Raw genomic sequence first — 9,874 nt, 5'->3', positions numbered from 1 at the left:
TCTACAGCCATTTGAAGTTTCACGATATGTAACTTTAATGGGTTACTTGTGAAAAAATTGAACTTCAAACAAATATAAAACGCTCATATAATGTCCGATCGAGCCAATTTTTTCTTCCAACCTGATAGTTTTTTGATATTTACGCGAAAAAATACCACGCACTGCCATAGGACTTATAGTTTTACGTTTATTGATTTTTGACCATATATGAGGAAAAATTATAAGGAAAAACGAAAGTACAATCGTTCAAAGGGATTTAGTCTACCGCGTAGATCTCGAAAAAATAAGCAAGATTAAAAATAGAATCGCATCCAAAATATGCGCGAGAAAAAATTACGGCTATTTGAAGTTTCACGAAATGTGACTTTAAAGGGTTACTTGTGAAAATTTAAACTTCAAACGGACATAACACGCGCATCCGATGTCCAATCGAGCCGATTCTTTTTCCAATATGATTATTTTTTTGATATCTACGTGAAAAACACCAATCACTATCATAGGACTTATAGTTTAACGTTTATCGGTTTTTGATCACATATAGGGCAAAATTATATGAAAAAAAATAAAAGTCAAATAGGTCAAAGGGATTTGATCTACCGCGTAGATGTCAAAAAAATAAGCTAGTTAAAAAAAAGAATCGCCCCCAAAAGATGCTCGAGAAAAAATCTACGGCCATTTGAAAATTCACAAAATGTGACATTAAAGGGGTACTTGTGAAAATTTGAACTTCAAACGGAAATAAAAAGCGCATCTGATCTTCGATCAAACCAAATTTTTTTCCAACCTTATTATTTTTTCGATATCTATGCGAAAAGACACCTTTCACTGCCATAGGACATATGATTTTACATTTATCGATTTTTAACCATATATTGGGCAAAATTATTTGGAAAAAATGAAAATCAAACCGGTCAAAGATATTGGGTCTACCCCGTATATATAAAAAAAATAAGCAAGTTTAAAAAAAGAATCGCCCCCAAAAGATGCTCGAGAAAAATCTACAGCCATTTGAAGTTTCACGAAATGTGACATTAAAGGGGTATTTGTGAAAATTTGAACTTCAAAAGGACATAAAACTCGCATCCGATGTCCGAACGAGCCAATTTGTTTTCCAACCTGATTATTTTTTTGATATGTGAGGTAAAAAATATCACGTACTTCAATAAGACTTATAATTTTATGTTTATCGGCTTTTGACCATATATAGAGAATTATAAGAAAAAACGAAAGTCAAATCGGTCAAAGGGATTGAGTCTACCGCATATATCTCAAAAAAATAAGCAAGTTTATGAAAAGAATCGCCCCAAAAGATGTTGGAGAAAAAATCTACGTCATTTGAAGTCTCACGAAATATGACTTTATAGGGGTATTTGTAAAAAATTAACTTCAAACGGACTAAAAACGAGCATCCGATGTCCGATAGAGCCATTTTTTTCAAACCTGATTATTTTTTGGATATCTATGCGAAAAAATACCACGCACTGCCATAAGACTTATAGTTTTACGTTTATCGATTTTTGACCATATATAGGGCAAAGTTATACGGAAAAATGAAAGTCAAATCGGTCAAAGGGATTGGGTCTACCGCGTATATCTCAAAAAAATAAGCAAGTTTAAAAAAAGAGTCGCCCCCAAAAGACGCTCAAGGAAAAATATACGGCTATTTGAAGTTTCACGAAATGTGACTTTAAAGGGGTACTTGTGAAAATTTGAACTTCAAACGGACATAAAACGCGCTTTCGATGTCCGATCTAGCAATAGGACTTATAGTTTTATGTTTATCAGTTTTTGACCATATATAGGGCAAAATTAAAAACAAAAATGAAAGTCAAATCTGTCAAAGGAATTGGGTCTACCGCATATATCTCAAAAAAAATAAGAACGTTTGAAAACAGAATCACCCCCAAAAGATGCTCGAGGAAAAATCTACGGCCATTTGAAGTTTCACGACATGTGACTTTAAAGAGATACTTCTCAAAATTTGAACTTAAAAAACGCATCCGATGTTCGATCGAGCAACTTTTTTTTCCAACCTGATTATTTTTTTGATATGTATGCGAAAAGACAATATGCACTTCCATAGGACTTATATTTTTTACGTTTATCTGTTTTTGACCATATATAGGGCAAAATTATAAGGAAAAAACGAAAGTTAAATCGGTCAAAGAGATTGGGTCTACCGCGTATATCTCAACAAAATAAGCAAGTTTAAAAAAGGAATCGCCCCCAAAAGATGCTCGAGGAAAAAATCTATGGTTATTTAAAGTTTCACGAAATGTTACTTTAAAGGGTTACTTGTGAAAATTTGAAATTCAAACAGACATAAAACGTGCATCCGATATCCGATCGAGCCAATTTTTTTCCTACGTGATTATTTTTTGATGTACACGCGAAAAACACCACGCACTGTCATAGGACTTATAGTTTACGTATATCAGTTTTTAACCATATATAGGGAAAAGTATAAGGAAAAAACGAAAGTCAAATCGGTCAAAAAGATTGGTTCTACCGCGTTTATGTCTAAAAAATAAGCAAGCTCAAAATAATAATCGCCCCCAAAAGATGCTCGAGCAAAAATTTACGACCATTTGAAGTATCACGAAATGTGATTTTAAAGGTGTACTTGTGAAAATTTCAACTTCAAACGGACTTAAAACGCGCATCCGACGTTCGATCGAACCAATTTTTTTCAAACCTGATTTTTTTTTATATCTACGCGAAAAAATACCACACACTGCGATAGGACTTATAGTTTAACGTTTATCGATTTTTGATCATATATAGGACAAAATTATAACGAAAAAACGAAAGTCAAATCGGTCAAAGGGATTGGGTCTACCGCATTTATCTCAAAAAATAAGCCAGTTTAAAAAAAGAATCGTCCCAAAAATATGCTTGCAGAAAAATCTACGGCCATTTGAAGTTTCACAAAATGTGACTTTAAAGGGGTACTTGTGAAAATTTTAACTTCAAACGGATATAAAACGTGCATCCGATATCCGATCGAACCAATTTTTTCCAACCTGATTATTTTTTGGATATCTACGCAAGAAAATACCACACACTGCCATAGGACTTATAGTTTTATGCTTATCGATTTTGGAACATTTATAGGGTAAAATTATAAGGAAAAAATAAAAGTAAAATCGGTCAAAGAGATTGTGTCTACCACTTATATCTCGAAAAAACAAGCAAGTTTAAAAAAAGAATCGCCCCAAAAGATGCTCGAAGAAATATCTACGGCCATTTGAAGTTTCACGAAATGTGACTTTATAGCGGTACTTGTGAAAATTTAAACTTTAAACGGACTTAAAACGAGCATCCGATGCCGATAGAGCCAAAAAAAATTTCCAACCTAATTTTTTTTATATCTGCGAGAAAAAATATCACCTACTGACATAGGACTTATATTTTTACATTTATCGGTTTTTGACCATATATAAAATAAAATTATAAGGAAAAAATGAAAGTCAAATCGGTCAAAGGGATTGGGTCTACCGCATATATCTAAAAAAAATAAGTAAGTATAAAAAAGGAATCGCCCAAAAAGATGCTCGAGGAAAAATCTACAGCCATTTGAAGTTTCATGAAATGTGACTTTAAAGGGGTACTTGTGAAAATTTGAACTTCAAAAGGACTTAAAACGCACATCTGATGTCCGATAGAGCCAATTTTTTTCCAACCTGATTATTTTTTCATATCTACGCGAAAAAATATCACGCACTACAATAGGACTTTAGTTTTACGTTTATCGGTTTTTGACCATATATAGGAAAAAATTATAAAATAAAAAAATATAGTCAAATCGGTCAATGGGATTGGGTCTACCGCATATATCTCGAAATAAGCAAGTTTAAAAAAGGAATCGCCCCAAAAGATGCTCGAGGAAAAATCTACGGCCTTTTGAAGTTACATGAAATGTGACTTTAAAGGGGTACTTGTGAAAATTTGAACTTCAAACGGAGTTAAAACGCGCATCCGATGTCCGTAGAGCCAATAAAAAATTTTCCAACCAGATTAATTTTTGATATCTACGAAAAAAATACCACGCACTGACATACGACTTATAGTTGTACGTTTATCGGTTTTTGAATATATTATAAGGCAAAATTATAAGAAAAAAACAAAAGTCAAATCGGTTAAACGGATTGGGTCTACCGTGTATATCTCAAAAAAATAAGCAAGTTTAAAAAAGGAATCGCCCCCAAAGATGCTCGAGGAAATATCTATGGCCATTTAAAGTTTCACGAAATATGACTTTAAAGGGGTGCTTGTAAAAATTTGAACTTCAAACAGACTTAATACGCGCATCCGATGTCTGATAGAGAAAAAAAATTTCCAACTTGATTATTTTTTTGATATCTAGCGAAAAACAACATGCAATGCCGTAGGACTTATATTTTTACGTTTATCGATTATGATCATAAATAGGGTAAAATTATAAGGAAAAAACGAAAGTCAAATCGTTCAAAGGAATTGTGTCTACCGCATATATCTCAAAAAAATAAGCAAGTATAAAGAATGAATCGCCCCCAAAAGATGCTCGAGGAAAAATCTACGGCCATTTGAAATTTCACGAAATGTGACTTTACAGTGTACTTCTGAAAATTTGAATTTCAAACGGACATAAAACGCACATCCGATGTACGATCGAGCCAATATTTTTCCAACTCGATTATTTTTTTGATATCAACGCGAAAAACAACATGCACTGCCATAGGACTTATATTTTTACGTTTATCGTTTTTTGATCATATATAGGATAAAATTATAAGGAAAAAATGAAAGTTAAATCGGTCAAAGGAATTGTGTCTACCGCTTATATCTCGAAAAAATAAGCAAGTTTGAAAAAAGAATCGCCTCCAAAAGATGCTAGAGGAAAAATCTACGGCCATTTGAAGTTTCACGAAATATAACTTTAAAGGGGTACTTGTGAAAATTTGAATTTCAAACGGACATAAAACGCGCATCCGAGGTCCGATCGAACCAATTTTTTTCCAACTTGATTAGTTTTTCGATATCTACACGAAAAAAATGCCACGCACTTTCATAGGACTTGTAGTTTTACGTTTATCAATTTTTGACATATATAGGGCAAATTATAACGAAAAACGAAAGTCAAATTGGTCAAAGGAATTGGGTCTATCTCGTATATCTCAAAAAACAAGCAAATTTAAAATGATAATCACCCCAAAAAGATGCTCAAGGAAAAATCTACGGCCATTTGAAGTTTCATGAAATGTGACTTTAAAGTGTACTTGTGAAAATTTGAACTTCAAACGGACATAAAACGCGCATCCGATGTCCGATCGAGCCAAAAAAAGTTTCAACCTTATTATTTTTTTGCCGACTACGTTAAAAAATACCACGCACTGCCATCGGATTTATCGGTTTTTGACCATATATAGGGCAAATTTATAAGGAAAAAAGGAATGTCAAATCGGTCAAAGGGATTGGGTCTATCGCGTATATCTCAAAAAACAATCAAGTTTAAGAAAAGAATCGCCCCCAAAAGATGATCGAGGAAAAAACTACGGTCATTTGAAGTTCCACAAAATCTGACTTTATAGGGGTATTTGTGAAAATTTGAACTTCAAGCGGACATAAAACGCGCATCCGATGTCCGATCGAGTCAAAAAAAATTTGAACCTGATTATTTTTTTGATATCTACGCGAAAAATAAGCATGCACTGCTGTAGGACATATATTTTTACATTTATCGATTTTTGACCATATATAGGGCAAAATTATAAGGAAAAAATAAAATTCAAATTCGTAAAAGGGATTGAGTCTACCGCGTATATCTCAAAAAAATAAGCAAGTTTAAAGAAAGAATGCCACCAAAAGATGCTCGAGGAAAAATCCATGGCTATTTGAAGTTTCACGAAATGTGACTTTAAAGGGGTACTTGTGAAAATTTGAAATTCAAACGGACATAAAACGCGCATCCGATGTCCGATCGAGCCAATTTTTTTCCAACCTAATTAGTTTTTGGATATGTACGTGAAAAAATAACACGCACTGCAATATGACTTATAGTTTTACGTTTATCGATTATTGACCATATATAGGACAAAATTATAAGGAAAAAATGAAAGTCAAATCGGTCAAAGGAATTGGGTCTACCGCGTATATATCAAAAAAATAAGCAAGTTTAAAAAAAGAATCGCCCCCAAAAGATGCTCGAGAAAAAATCTACGGCCATTTGAAGTTTCAGGAAATTTGACTTTAAAGAGGTACTTGTGAAAATTTGAACTTCAAACGGGCTTAAAACGCGCATCCGATGTCCGATCGAGCCAAGTTTTTTTTTCCAGCCTGATTATTTTTTCTATATCTACGCGAAAAAATACCATGCACTGCCATATGACTTATAGTTTTAAATTTATTGGTTGTTGAACATATATATGGCAACATTATAAGGAAAAAACGAAAGTCAAATCGGTCAAATGTATTTGGTCTACCACTTATATCTCAAAAAAAATAAGCAAGTTTAATAAAAGAATCGCCCCCAAAAGATGCTCGTGGAAAAATTTACGGTCATTTGAAGTTTCACGAAATGTGACTTTAAAGGGGTACTTGTGAAAATTTGAACTCCAAACGGACATAAAACGCGCATTCGATGTCCGATCAAGCCAATTTTTTTCCTAACTGATTAATTTTCTTTCGATATCTATGCGAAAAAACACTACGCACTGCCATAGGACTTATAGTTTTACGTTTATCGATTTTTGACCATATATAGGGTAAAAATATAAGGAAAAAACGAAAGTCAAATCGGTCAAAGGGATTGGGTCTACGGTGTATATCTCAAAAAAATAAGCAAGTTTGAAAAAGAATACCCCCAAAAGATGCTCGAGGAAAAATCTACGGCCACTTGAAGTTTCAAGAAATGTGACTTTAAAGGAGTACTACTGTGAAAATTTGAACTTCAAACTGACATAAAACGCGCATTCGATGTCCGATCGAGGCGATTTTTTTCCAACCTGATTATTTTTCTGATATCTACGCGAAAAAATACCACGCATTGCCATAGGACTTATAATTTTACATTTATAGATTTTTGACCATACATAGGGAAAAATTATAAGAAAAAACGAAAGTCAAATCGGTCAAAGTATATAGGGCACTAATTTCTCAGTCTGGAAATATTTGAGCTGTTTGTGCATGAATGTATTGCTTTCCTTGTGATGTTCTTCTCAAACATAAAATCAGAAGAGGAACAAACGAGTGTGGCAAGAAGAAGTGCTTTAGACAAAAACCTGAACTTGATGTCTGTGATATGTGATTCTTCAAGTAAACACTAATTAGGATTCAAGTTTCTGAAGATTTGTCTTGGTTCTAATTCAATCATTTGTTTTTCTTTCTTATGCTAATGTCTCTTTGGGTATTTGAACAATCTGACTATTTGTATTCAGGGACATTGTGGTTCTTGTTGGGCTTTTGGTGCTGCTGAGTCGTTGTCTGATTGTTTCTGTATTCATTTTGGCTGGTTAAATTCATTCCTTCATGCAAGTTTATTCTAGTTATGGTAGCTAGTTATTCAATTTTTATGTGTGAGGTAGAATATCTCTGTGTCAGCAAATGATATCGTAGCATGCTGTGGTCACTTAAGAGGTCATACTATTTTGTTTTATACACTTATTGTACTTCTGAGAAAATACATCTTTTTGTATATTGTAGTATTTGAGATTTCTTTTACTGTTTACGATAAGAATGATTGAGGAAGAGAGTAAAGTTCTGATCCTGACTTTTTTGGTATTATATGATATGAATCCCAAGCAACAATTTCAGTCGAATGATCTGCTTTAATGCAGCTAGATGTCATTGTTTAAATGCACTAATTTCTCAGTCTGGAAATATTTGAGCGGTTTGTGCATGAATGTATTGCTTGCCTTATGATGTTCTTCTCAAACAAAAAGTCAGAAGAGGATCAAACGAGTGTGGTTTGAAGAAGAAGTGGTTGCAGGAATGCCTTCAGCCAAAAACCTGAAATAATTGTTGGCTCCATTTCTGTATTGAAAGTGTTACTACTCCTCACTCCAATTCAATAAGAGTTCTTCCCTATTTATCTTTGATAGTGTATGGGCCCTTCCTTACATCCCTTAACTTTTTGTTTTTGTGTGGAGATATGTTGGCTGCAATAATTGAACTTTATTTCTGTTGAACGTTGCATGTCCACCTGTAAGCCTACTTTTTGCATCAGGAGGCTTATGTAGTTTTCGGTACGTATCACCTTCAGTTTAAACTCCTAATCTATGTTATGTGTCCTTCATTCGCCTTGATGTACCCATGCCAAACGGGTGCAACTTGGATATGGGTCCTTTGTATAGTCATATAGTTCTTTCTGGAATTAAGATGAGATATGTGAGCATTCCAAAGTCACTTATGATAATACAGTGAATGAACTCAACTTTCTACTCTCTGAATCAACAAGTAAATAAGAGAGCTACTTGCTAATTTCATTTGGATTATAAAAATGTTACTAACTAGCAGTTGTATCCTGCACAAGTATTACAACTCCCTTGATAGTATTGGGAAAATCTTATGGTAGACCTGTCTTACAACAACTTCAATTTGTCAGAAAACTCTGTACGAGTCTTTAACCTTATGCCTTCTTCTCAGAAACTTATTCACAAGTGCGTTTTCGTTATGCTGGGAAAGGAACATTAATTCTGCCATCTCTTTCTCTTATTAATTCTATTATTTTGGTGAACCTACCTACACATAATGAAATAATAATAATGTCTTTAGACTAAAGATTAGACTTGAACTATTTACTCAATCAAAAACAAACAAACAAATGGTAGTATTCTTATTTTTTCTGTATCATAGAATTTAAGCCCCCTCCTGAGATCATAGCTGGAGCAGTGGTGTCCTTATTAATTCTCATTTGTTGTTGCTTCGACTGGACAAACAAGGATGCACGGGAAAACCCCTAGAGAATTATTCAGGCAAGAGCACAAGTCATTACTAAAGGAAGGGCAAAGGTGGATAAAAGACACTTCAAAGTCATGTATGATTGTTGCAACTTTGATTGCCAAGACCGTGTTTGCTGCTGTCTTCACTGCATCTTTGTCATATCAGATGCAGTGGCACTATTCACCTCAATCGTTGTTTCCATCAATGCTATTTGAGATTGGTAATAATTTACTTCAGTGTATAGTACCCTATGCTCTAAAACAAGTTTCTCTCTGCAGGGCAAAAGATCGTAGGATGCAAGTGTAAGCCACTCACAAAATCTGGCATCATGACACTAAACCGTAAAATACAATTGTCTTCCGATCCATATATCCTGTGGTATTCAGCCTGCAATGTTTCTAGAATTAATATAAAGGTGATCAATTATGCAACATCCTAATGACGAAGAAATGAAGATAGAGGATTAGTATTTACAGAACCTGTTCCAGAGAAGCATAATGAATTAGGTTTTACAGGCTACAAGACTCTTTTGTCTGTGTCAACTCGAAGTTTCTATTACTTCTAGGCCAGTTGTGGCGACGTTGCATTTAATTAATGACCATCATTTTTTTGTTCCATACAGTATGACTTTTACAGCGATTTTCATAACATAGATGAAGAGCACTATTGTATTTTGAGGCAATAAAACATTGGTCCTAAAAATGATGTTTCTTGAACGTCAGTATTTTGAGCCTTATTTGCGTACTAAGCTCAAAATATTGGTTGGGGTATCGAAGTGGATGTCTTGTGCATTCCAACAAGACTGCAACTCATGTTCATTTTCTTTTCGACTCTCCATACTTGTCAATGTAATCACTTCACTGAAATAGCCATAACTTTGAGAGTTTTTTTGATCTTGACTCTCAACTGTTTTGACCAACCCTAAAAAATATATATTAATTAACAAGATGAGATG

The sequence above is a fragment of the Solanum lycopersicum genome, chromosome 4 (genome assembly GCF_036512215.1).
Source record: "Solanum lycopersicum chromosome 4, SLM_r2.1".
Taxonomy (NCBI): domain Eukaryota; kingdom Viridiplantae; phylum Streptophyta; class Magnoliopsida; order Solanales; family Solanaceae; genus Solanum; species Solanum lycopersicum.
The sequence above is the reverse complement of the archived record's forward strand: the minus strand, read 5'-3'. Positions refer to the sequence as shown.